The sequence below is a fragment of the Meleagris gallopavo genome, chromosome 1, assembly GCF_905368555.1.
Source record: "Meleagris gallopavo chromosome 1, MGAL_WU_HG_1.1, whole genome shotgun sequence".
Classification (NCBI taxonomy): domain Eukaryota; kingdom Metazoa; phylum Chordata; class Aves; order Galliformes; family Phasianidae; genus Meleagris; species Meleagris gallopavo.
Genome location: NC_139404.1, coordinates 132,317,918 through 132,329,734, shown reverse-complemented (window position 1 = coordinate 132,329,734; position 11,817 = coordinate 132,317,918). Strand labels below are relative to the sequence as shown.

Sequence of the window (11,817 nt, the reverse complement as noted above, 5' to 3'; positions counted from 1 at the left end):
CCCATATTTTATGAAGTGGCCAATAATTTGATTTTAGCTTCACTCATAGCTCTTGTAAAACTTTCCTATGATTAAGTTGTAAATCTTAATTCAAAATCTGTTCTTTAATTCAGACTCTGAAATGGCATTTATAATAGGAAGAGTTTCATGGATGATAACAAGAACAGAATGTGATGCAAGTCTGGCAGAATCAGCTTGGTTTTGTTGTGAGATCATTTGTAGAGACAAATAGTGTTTTCTTGAAAAGAAAAGCAATGGAGAAACAACCTCTCTAACATATCTATCGGTACCAGGGCAAAGGCCAACCGCACGCCTGATCCAGCCATCATGCAAGAAGGCTAGTAAGTGAAAAAAATCCTCAGTGTATACTGCATATTATTATTGTAACTCTTCATTTCTAGAAGTCAGCATGGAATTGGAAAGCTGCTGCACAATTACTAAATAAATAAAGCTTAATAGATGGGCTTCACCAATCATCTCTGGCAGAAAAGCCATATTAAGCTCCATGTATTCTCCTCTTTCATTTAGAGAATTGCAGCTTTTGTTTCCCTTGTAAAGCTACATATTTTGCCAAAAGTCAAGTTGCGATGGATATTTAATAGGAGTCTGACCTGATAGAAATGCTTATTATGTATTGTCAAGATGGAAATAAACCCTGGCAATACAAGCACAGAGCCTGATTCAACTCTCCTGATAGTACAAGTAGTCTTTTTCATTCTTACATCAATGGGTATTTTTGTTGCATAAAACCCCTCAGAATACAACCAAATATTATAATGCAGACCCTATTACAAAACAGTAATATTCACACTGGCTTCTCTGAGCAGTAGGCAATTTTAATATTAGCAAATTAAACTTGGAGCTGTGTGAAACTTTTATTGTTCGCTTATTTGTGTGAGAGAAGTGATAATTTCATTACCGCTGTATTCAAAAATTGATTCAAGATGGAATGACACTTTCTTTTCTTCAAAACTGTCATATTTTATGTGATATAATTCAAAGTAAAAATGATTGTATTCTGTCTGTCATCTTGTAAAATCTTAAGTTTTCCAGAGTATTTGGAGAATTTGCAAAGAGATATTTTTCTCAAAGCTGAGGTTATGAATATAGGACTTAATGAGAGAAGCCTACACATTTTAGAAAGATCATTTTCTATAGTATAGGTGATGGTTTTAGTTCAGTGGAGCTGCAAACTTAGGCCTGTTAAGAAAGCTGTTCTGTTGCTGCCTTCTTGTTACATCAACCCAAGGCATTTTGTCCATTAAGTTAACTTTCTCTGTTTTCAAAGGAAAAAGGATGTGTCTGGAGGACCAGATCCAAATAAGTGAAAATCATCAAAGAGTTGAACACTTCAGAAGCCAGATAAACAGAAGTGAATCAGTAGATCTAAACAATTTACCTTCTTGCTTCGAAGTTGATAGGTGATCTGCATTTGACTATTGAGTTGAAATATAATCTGACCAGAATATTTAGCAGAAACTGAAGCAAGAACCTGAAATAAATTCAATCCAGATTCTCCTGAGACTGAAAAGCTTAATAAGCTGTTCCAGTGAATGCATTTCTTCATTTTAAACTTTTGGTTGTGTGGTCAGCTGGTTGGTTTGCCTCACTCTGTTTCATGACATGTTTGATACTGAAGATAAACATGCAGAAAAAAGGCTTTGAGCAGGCATAGAAATTACTGGAAATACTTCTCAAATGTTATCCCTGTGAATTTTTATGAGCTATAAATAGTCTCAGATAATAATTTTTGCCTCCAAAATTTCAATAGATACCTAGATCTTTTGAGACATATTTATCACTATTCAGAAGCTAAAAGACTGTGCTCCAAGAAACAAAAATGTTAAATAAATTTAGGAAAAAAAATACATTCTTTTCCCAGTTCTTCAGTGCTGATACATAGAAGTTTGTTTTGTTGTGTTTTTATCTATTTTTTTTTTTTTCTTTTTCTGGTGACTGGTATTGGGAACATTCCTTAAAGGAAAAAAAAAACAAGGAAACAAATAGACAAAAATTTGGGCAGACAAATTCTGATATTATTTAAGATGCAAGAAAAAGCAGATCTATGTGAGACCACTTGGAAAAAGCAGTAAGTGTGTCACTGACTTTGTACCATAGCAAAAACATCGTCACAAACATAGCAGAACATGCAAGTTTGTCTAACAGTGTGTAATCTGATATTTAAAAACTTTTTTTTTTTTCTAAAGGAAAAAAAGGCAGTTTTCAAGGAAAGCAGGGACATTTTAAGAACTTGACAAGTAATCTACAATTGTGTTAGCAAATGTGAAGAATGGATGATGTGAGGGATCTCGAAAATGCTCTGACTAGACAAGGTACATTGCATCATAGACAAACAGTTTAACAATACTGATGGCCAGCAAAACTGAAAGAACTGAGTTATTGGTAGCTTGTTTTATTTGCTTTTATTCTGCTTTGTTTTCCAATGGTCAGTGAAAAGCTGCAATAACAGAAGAGTGAGCAATGTTTCATACTGAGTCATCAGAAGGACATTTAACATCTTCTCAAGCACCCTATCAAAGATTAGTTGGGATTTTGAACATGGTTTCTTCACTTATTATGAACATCTGTGCCTCTACTAAGAACCTTTGTGTTAAAAGCTATTTTTTTTTTGCCTTAGTGACAAAGGAACAGCAAAGCAATATGAAGACTTCAGATCTTCCTGATCTCTTGTTTGGGTATTATCCTAAGAATCCAGGAAAAATGTGACACAGTTAAGAATCTGCAAAGAGTTTAGTCAAACTCTCCTCTGTACATGATTATGGTGATTTTTTCCTATCATAAGTAAAGATTTCAACATTGGCAGCCTTAGCTTTTCCAAAACCACGAGGGTAGCCCCTTAGATCAAAGAAATTGCACTACAAATTGCAAGTTTTCTCCTAATCAGGGTTCTTTTTATGCACTGTATAAAGTATCTTATAGATTCTTCTGTTGAGTTGATTTTTTTTCTTGTCATCAGGATTTCTTTGAGTTCTTTCTATTCCATGGGTTTTGTTCTGTTTTGCTTTTTTTTCCTTTTTTTCTTTCTCTCTTGTTTTGTCACAGTCCTTGAGCCTGAAAGCTTTGATTTTCTATGTTTATTTATTTTTAATGAAAGCAGAGATTCTAATGTTACCAAATGAGTACTGGAGTTAGGACTTTAAATATCATGAGACTCGTGATAAAATCACTGGAGCCGGCAACGCTGCTTGAATTTGGCACGAGATCCTAAAGCTTTAAAGGAAAAAGCGTGACTCATCAAACTTGCCTGGAGAGTTAAGGGAGCTGGGGGCAAGGGCTAATGGGGGTATCCTTCCATTTCAGTACTTCAGAGAAAAATCTACAAGATACAGTCCAGTAATTGTGCCAAGAAAAGAAACTGCTTGCTGTACAAAGAATAGCAATTTCTAATCACGTACGGAAAAGAAGGGAATGCAGAACAGCAGTTTTATTAAAACAAACAAACAAACAAACAAACAAACAAACAAGGTATAAATATTGCCAATTATCCAGAATTCCTCTAGGAAAAAGAAGGTAGTTGGACCTATGAACTATAGGTAAGTTACCTTACCTATATGTGATACATAACATAAAATCCTAAATCCTCTTTACATATTTGAAATGTTCTTTTGTAATAAGTCTTCCTATTTAGATGAAGTGAAATACAGAATTTAATCTTACATTTTCTTGTAAGAATTGTATATATATTTGTCATAGTTTTGATCTCCACTATAAGCTAACCTTAACTTACTGAATTATACATGATTAAGCATTAGATTAAATACATTTACATGTGTTAAGTCATAAAAATCAAATCAGTTACTTACAGTTTTAAATTTCTGTAGATGCTATGGTGTTTTGTTACTATGCAAGACTACCCTCTTAAGATAAGCAAGCCTAAATGTGCAAGAGAAAAATAGGTAAACCATCCATCAAATTGTTTTATCATTCTTAGTGCTTAAATTCTTGAAATGGGGAATTTTTCAGGAAAATTTATGTTTATCAAAATTTTTTTCAGGGAAATCTTTCACCATGCAAAGAAAATATTGGCTTGTCCCTAATGCAGAGCCTTCAATGAAGAGTGGTAAGGATCTAGCTCATCTCCTTTTCAGAAAATGAACATGGTAGCCACTGATTTGCACTGATTTTGCAATTTAACACTCAGTTAGCTGCATACTGACTGCTGGTCAGTGTCGCAGTCCTTCAGAGGCTCTGCACATCCACACTGCACTCTGTACTGCAGGAGAGACATGGATTTTGAATAAATGGTAGTTGAAGAAAGAAGTAGTCTCTACATATGGAGGCTACAATCCTACCTTGCTTTTCTGAGCAGAAGATCCTGAGATCATTCCCACAGAGCAGCCCATTTACTATCCTACCTTCCTGCAGGAGCACAGCATGGCTTTTGCCTAGTCAATAAGCAGTTTTCATATACTGTACTGGGGAACAGAGACCCCATTTCTAGAGGCGTAGGTACAAAGATTGCTAAGTGAAGAAATAGTTTCCACTACCTATCTAATTCTCTATTTATCAGATATTAATTCCATACCATGCACTAATGACCTGCAAAATGTCAAGTTAAATAATGACATTTTAAAGTTAATATTGCACAGAGCAGCATTTGAAACTAAAGGAAACAAGTTACTTTGTACTTGCTAATTAATAAATGTTAAATCAAATTAGTATGCATAAAGTTTATAGGGCATTTTTTTTTTCAGGTTAGTAACTTATATACCAACCTTCCAGTTCAGTGTTAATTTTCATGAATTCAGTTTCCAACCCTGGAAAATAGTCTCATACAGTGGAGGTGCTGATAGTTCTCTTATCACAGAGACTCTAGTAGGTGCCACTGTAATAATCCATGCTCCTATAGTTATAGTCAACTTTTTATACCCTATAGAAGTGGTAAATAATATTGGGACAAAATGAGTCAGGATACTTAGGATTCACTGTAGCAAAGAGAATCAGAACAACAAAAGCACTCTCACTGATGAAATTGGAAATGTTTTTTTTTAATTAACACTTCTAATTAGAATTTAACATCTCACTAGCTTCGTATGGGATTTTTCGCTTCCTTAACCTCATGGAAACCTATCTATTGGCTCTAAATAGGCAGTCACTTACCATGCACCACTTGAGGATTTCAATTAATCCCAAATCCTCTAACTCTGGTGTGTGAACTTGCATTTTTCTCTGCATGCTATTCCCTCCTGTTTCAATTTTCTTACTAAGAACCTGCTGAACAGTTTTTTTCCTTCAATTCTTCTAGCCTCTCTATTTACCTTTCTATTTTAAGACAGCAGTATTTTGATTTAAAAATGATGGGACAATGTAATATGTAAGTAAATACTGGAAAAAAACAACTTAAAAAAACTCTGGAGAGACATGTAGCTAGAGAAACTGTATAGAAGCTTGATCCTAAATAAGTTTTATGCTCTGAAGTAAAAAAACATAGCTTCTTAAAGATGCTTGGTTAAATTAATTTTGAAAGGCATTTAATTTGTTTAAAACAAGAAGATGCATGCTAATATTTTTACTGTATTTCTCTTCATATGATATATCTGAATATTATTCTACAGCCATCTTTGAGCCTGATGAAACTTATCCCTCAACAACTAACTGGATAGGGGTTGTTCAAATATAACTCAGTTCATTTGAATGCTCGCCCTGAAAGAGTCAACTTCCTTATCTCTTAAATATGGTTTTTATTATAAAAAACATACAAAGATACTAACAAACTAACAGCCAAGAATGGAAATGTAAAATAGTGTAGCTCAGAGTAGATTGAATTAATTTCCAGTACTGCAAACATGGTGGTTTTAAAGATATGAGAAGTTTCTCATCCTAGAGATGGAATGGATTATAAATTTTCCTTTAACAGTATCAGAAAACACATCTTTCTTGTGCTATTAATTAACCTTCCTAACAGGTTATACACATGACAGCCTCAAAGGCTCATCTTTTTTAGTACTCTTTGTGTATTTGTTACTTTTGAAATGAGTTTACTTTGACAGCAAACGAAATAAAATCTTCCATTCTAAGGATTCTACATGACTTGTTATTCACAAATAGTCCAGAGTTTGGCTTGTGATTTATTCACTTGATAAAAATGTGTCCACAGTGACATTAAATAACACCACTGTAGTCTAGCACCTACAGTCCTTTTGAAGTTAAACATTTTAAGAATAATATTATATCTGTTATAGATTCTTTTCCTTGTATTTAGTTGAAAAATTTTCACCAACTACTCAAGTAAATCAAAATTCTGTTCCCCTAATCATAAGCATACAAACTTCCAGCTTAGAAGTTCGTCATGAAAATATTTACTGGACTTAATGGAAATGTTTTTGCTAGGTGTCTTATAATACAACCTGAAAATTCCAGAGCGAAAAAAATTACATGTAACTCTCTAAAAAACGCTGATGTAAAGGTGAGAATGTGATTACATGCAAAATTTCCTCCTATGGCGAGTAGTAGCAACAGTTTTCTCGCACCTACTACTGGCCATAAAATCATTGAAAATACGCATGTTCTTAGTCTTACATAATGAAGGAAAGCAATAATGAAGTGAGATCTTTTATTTTATTTTACTTTTTTTTTTACCTTTCCTGTTAAGTGGTTCAGAAGGACCAAACTAACACGGAGTTAGTATTTATCCCAGCCTAGATTCATATGTTCATAAGATCATAGCCTGGAGTAATTTGTATGTTGACATAGGATTCATTTTCTGAGCCACTTTTCTCAGCATCTAGGTCTTCATCACTCATTACACCAAGGATACAAAAGCCCTCTAAAAAATGCTATACTGGTCTTGCATGTTCTTGGATAGTCTTAAGTTTCTTCATGTACAGATAGCTTCTGAAATATAGCATCCACGTTTTTAGTCATATGAAAGGAAGATCATAGGATCATAATGTAGAATCATGTTACTTGGAGATAAATTCTAATGAATACACTTAGCTTTTATCTGGTTTCTTAGTTCAGAAAGTGGATTGTTTTTCTACTTAGGCAAATTTAGCTAGGTAGACCATAAGATAACTTGTGTTAAATCAGCTTCCATGTACATGAAGTTCACAGAAATGTATGTGGAAAGCTGCTCGCACCATGATCTGATGGATACCATGGAGTGTTTTCCCTCTAAGACAAAGAGATGAATGACAGCTGAAGTATCATTTATTTGGGGTTACATGCAGCGTTATGGTTATGTGAAAAGTGAAAACAACCGAGACAAAGAGAGAATGCTAGAAGACCTTCTTAAGAAGTAGTGGTATTGGTATGCAAGGATATCACATACAGTATATTATGTGGACATTCCTGGAATGCTGTGTGTGTACACAATAGTTTTACTGATGCCAAAGCCTGAAATGGCTCAGATACACACCATAGATAGTAAAGGAAGAAGGAAAATTATGTCTTGACTAGAAGGCCATAGCTGATCGTAGCTGCTGTACCTTCACTGTGTCCTTGGAAAATGCCTCAATTAATCACCAGTCCCCAGGAATCTTCCCATAGATCAGCAGAGACCAGCTTTTGGCCCAACCTTCTCCAGAAATGCTCATAGAAAAGCCTAAGTTAAATCTGGACTGGTAATGAGTCAGGCTGGTCTTTGGTGAATGTTGAAAGACATACATAGCCACAGACAAAACATGATATGATGAAGAAGGATTGGGATTTTGTTGGTTTTTTTTTTCTTTTATTTTCCACCCCCAAGAAGCAATTGAACTTTCTGGGGACAGAAAACTATTTTTGGAGTGAAACATGTTTCTGGAGATTATATGGTTCTTTGAGCAAGCATTCCAGATTTAAAATTTTGGTGTCAGTCAAGAAAATAGAGTAGGGAAATGTGGGGTGGAACTGTTTGGAAATAGAAAAGGTGAGGCACAGAAACAGTTTCACTGTCCTTGTGTTATGACAGACTATAAACTTTTCTCTGTCTGCGTATCCATGTGTATGATTGTTTGTGAATATAGCAGTTACTTGTTCAGAAATGATGGCTGTGATGATCACTGTCAAATTTTCAAAAACATGAAGTTCAAATTAAGCACGCATCCTCTAACCGAGTATGAGCTGATACATTCTGACCTCTGATATTTCACGAGCTTGTTTTTTTCTATATTAGAAACACCACCTTTCTAAAAAGCTCTTCAGTGAGCATGCCTATAGTCATTAGCAAATTGGTTGCAGCATGCCCGTTCAACTTACTATCTTTTGACACAATTATTTTGGTGTACACATAATCCACAGAGAAATAATCGTGGAATAATGCGCCATCTTTAATGTTCTTTCTTCCCTCAGCTCTGATTCTCACTGCTGGCAAGTTTTAATATCAAAAGTTCCTTTTTGGCAGGTCAGAGAGATGCTAACACAAACCCCTGTTCTAAGAACAGAACCATATTGGAAGTGTTAGCTTTGTTTCCTAAATATTGGATCTTTTAATCAGATAATGTGTTTAAGAGATTCTCTTGACCCTATCTATTTTCCAGCTAGCCATCACAAAGGTTGATATGCTGCATGGGGATAAGGAGTCAGAGATAAATAGATGGAATCTGCAGAAAGAAAAACTTCAACAAAGAATTGCTGGAGGCAGCTTGGCACTAACATATTAGCTTAGGAAAATCAGCCTGCAAGTAGATCTGAAAGTACCTTTCTTCTTCTGTTGTCTATTTCCAACTCCTAGGAAAACAATCAAGGGTTAACTTTCTTTAAGATGGAATTGGATTTTGAACTCCCTTTGAAAAAGCAACAGCTCCTTTCCTAAATTCCCGGTAAAAAACAACTGTATTAATTATTTTAAATTTACAACCTCTATCCTGCCCATTCTCTTTTTCTCTTAGGTGCTTGACATGGGTGACTCACTGTTAAAAGGCACTGAGGCTCTCCTCTGCTGCCCTGACACAGAGTCTCAAGAGGTCTGCTGACTCCTGGGAGCCAAGATCTGGATCATTGCTGAAAGGGTGTTGCAACTCATCAAGAGCACAGACTACTATCCCGTGTTTCTCTTCCCTGTGGGTGCAAATGATGCTGTAACATGGAATGTGAGACTAATCAAAGAATACTACAAAGCTTTGCGAGCAGAACTGAAAAACATTGGAGCCCAGGTTATTTCTTCTCCGTTTTATCATTTGGAGGCAAGAGGGAAACCAGGAAGAGATGCATAATACACATCAAACCCTGGCTATGTGGCTGGTGCTGTCAGGGCCATTTGGGGTTACCATTATGGTAACAGGACCTTCTATGAAGATTATAATCCCATATAGATGGAATCTGCCTAACTAGAATGGGCAGGACAATTTCTGGGAACAGACTGGCTAACTTATGGAGGCACACTTTAAACTGAAAGAATTGGGGAGTGGAGTACTTACTGGCAACACTCATACTATTACAATTGACTGAATGAAGAATGAGCCAAGGCAACAAATGTTTATTAGCTGCCCTTAATGACAAAAGCCAGAAGGCAAGCCACCTCCAGAATGAGTATGTTTAAGTGAAATGTTCTTGTATCCCTCTAGGGATATATGCACTCCTTCCCTAAAATGTCCATATGCTAATACATATAGCATGAGAAAAAAACAGGAAGACCTAGAGATCTGCATGCAGTCACAGGACCACAAACTCATTGTGATCACAGAGACACAGTGTGACTGCTTACATGACTAGAATGCTGTCACAGATGGCTATGTCCTTTTCAGGAAAACAGGCCAGTGAAGTGGCAGAACTGCTCTTTATGTGAGAGAGCAACTATAAAGTATTAAGCTCTATCTGGAGAAAAACAATCACCAAGTGGGCTACTCCTTGGTGAGGACTGAGGGGCAGGCTAATATATGTGATACTGTTGTGGGTGTGTGCTACAGGTCACCTGATTGGGTGTTGATGAGGCTTTCTGAAAACGGCTAGAAGTAGTCTGACAGTCCTGGGCACTGTTCTTATGGGACACTTCAACCATCTGGTATTGGATTAGCAATGTAGCTAAGAATGCATGGCCCAGGAGGTTCTCAATATGCACTGAAGATATCTTTCTAAGGTAGGTGATAGAGGAGCCAATGAGTAGAGGTGTGCTACTGAACCTTGTTCTTACTAACAAGGAAGGGCTGGTTGAGAAGAAACTGGGGGCATCTTAGGAGGCAGAGACCATTAGATCACAGAATCATAGTACTATAGGGTTTGGAAGGAGCCTCCAGAGACCATTGATTCCAGCTCCCCTGCAAAGCAAGCCTCTTACAGCAGGCTGCACAGGTAGACATCCAAGCGGGTCCAGGGCAGAGTGAGAAAGATGTTAAAGACTCTTCAGTCTGGAGAAGAGAAGGCTGAGGGGACCACTTAACTGTTTATAAATATCAGAAGTGTGGGAGCCAAGTTGATGGGAGCATACTCTTTTCGGTGTTTGAACTGAATAGAACTGTGGCAATGGATAGAAACTGCTATGCAAGAAGTTCTATTTTAACACAAGAATGAAATTTTTTTCTATAAGTGTGACAGTGCACTGGAACAACATGAAGGGCAATATCTGCATTCAAGAAAAGCCTTTATGGGGAATGGGAAATGATTGATGGGGTCTGCAAGCTTGACTGGGCTCAGATGCAGCAACCAGCCACAATGCTACCATTTATAGAAGGATGCCTATGCTGTTACAAGTGCTGTATTTCAAGCCAAATTCAGGCCTGCTGTGAATGGGCACAACTCCATTGGCTTTGTAAAAGGGATGCCTTCCTGAGAGCAAGACAGGAAAACTGTTTGAACAGTGTCAATAATTGCTCCTCTTCTTTTTTTCTTCTTCTTTTTTTTTTTAATGCATTTTAAAAGGCAGTGGAAGATCAGAGGCAGCAGCTAAAATCTACAGTCTACAAATAGCATTAGTAAGAACTCAAAATAAAGATTTTGTACCACAATTACACACAGCTAACACAAATAGCTAGGCACTGAGTGGTTGTTGATTAGCTATGAAAGAGTGGAAAGAGAACATGGAAAACCTCTTCTGTGTATGTCTCCTATGATCTGAGGAGGTAGGTGCCATTTTTGATGAGGGGCCTCTGGAGGGAAAAAATGCAAGTATAAGCACCATTGTAAACAAAACAACAGAGGTTTTGAGGCAAAATCATTCCCTTGCTGCTTTTGGAAGTAGGACCTTGCATTGTGTTCCTCTCAGAGACCCTGGATGAAAGGTGAGCTCTAGTCTAGTGCAAACAAGGTTGTGGATAGAACTCCACAAGCAGGAGATTTTAGGAAATCTAAATTAGGGGTCCTCCATCTGCAGCATCTTTGACATAAATTGTATAATGGATGTAAAGCAAGCCCAATCATACTGCTAGTGTTGCCACCAATCTATTGAAGAGATCTTAACATTTGGTTTAATATTTGATGTTAAAATACTATCAGCAAAAATGTCAGTAAACCTGAAAATCTTCCCCTTCCCCAATATTGCAATTGTCTTCAAAAATTAAAAAAAAAATAATTGAAAAAACACTCCAAAAAGCTCTGTCTGGTACTGCTCTGCATCTCCAAATATATAGCAATTATCAGGTCAAACTGAAGCTGATTTTATGCCCTTTTTATGACAAACTCCACATTAGTTTGCCTATACATTCCTCCTCATTAAAACCACATTTATGATGAACTTTTTACAGGAATATGCTTTTATTGAATATTGTAACCTGAAAAGCTTTATTTAAGTCAGTGATTTACTCATATAACAGATTCCACCATCTTTATATGTTCCACATTTGGCTATTCCTCAGCTTGTTCCAGCCAAGTAGACACAGTACTGGTTATCTCTCATGAGCCGTGGTGATCTAGTTCACTGGAGATCATAACTCTGGAATACAG

At 36.4% G+C, this 11,817-nt stretch overlaps 1 long non-coding RNA gene across 1 annotated transcript; it reads left to right on the top strand.

Annotated features, from left to right (window-relative positions):
* The first annotated feature begins 2,750 nt into the window (after window positions 1–2,750).
* On the top strand, window positions 2,751–11,587 carry LOC146545620 (uncharacterized). The gene is made up of 3 exons (XR_014880696.1): window positions 2,751–3,554; window positions 4,016–4,081; window positions 8,832–11,587. It is a non-coding gene; the product is annotated as an uncharacterized LOC146545620 (long non-coding RNA).
* The last annotated feature ends 230 nt before the right edge of the window (window positions 11,588–11,817 follow it).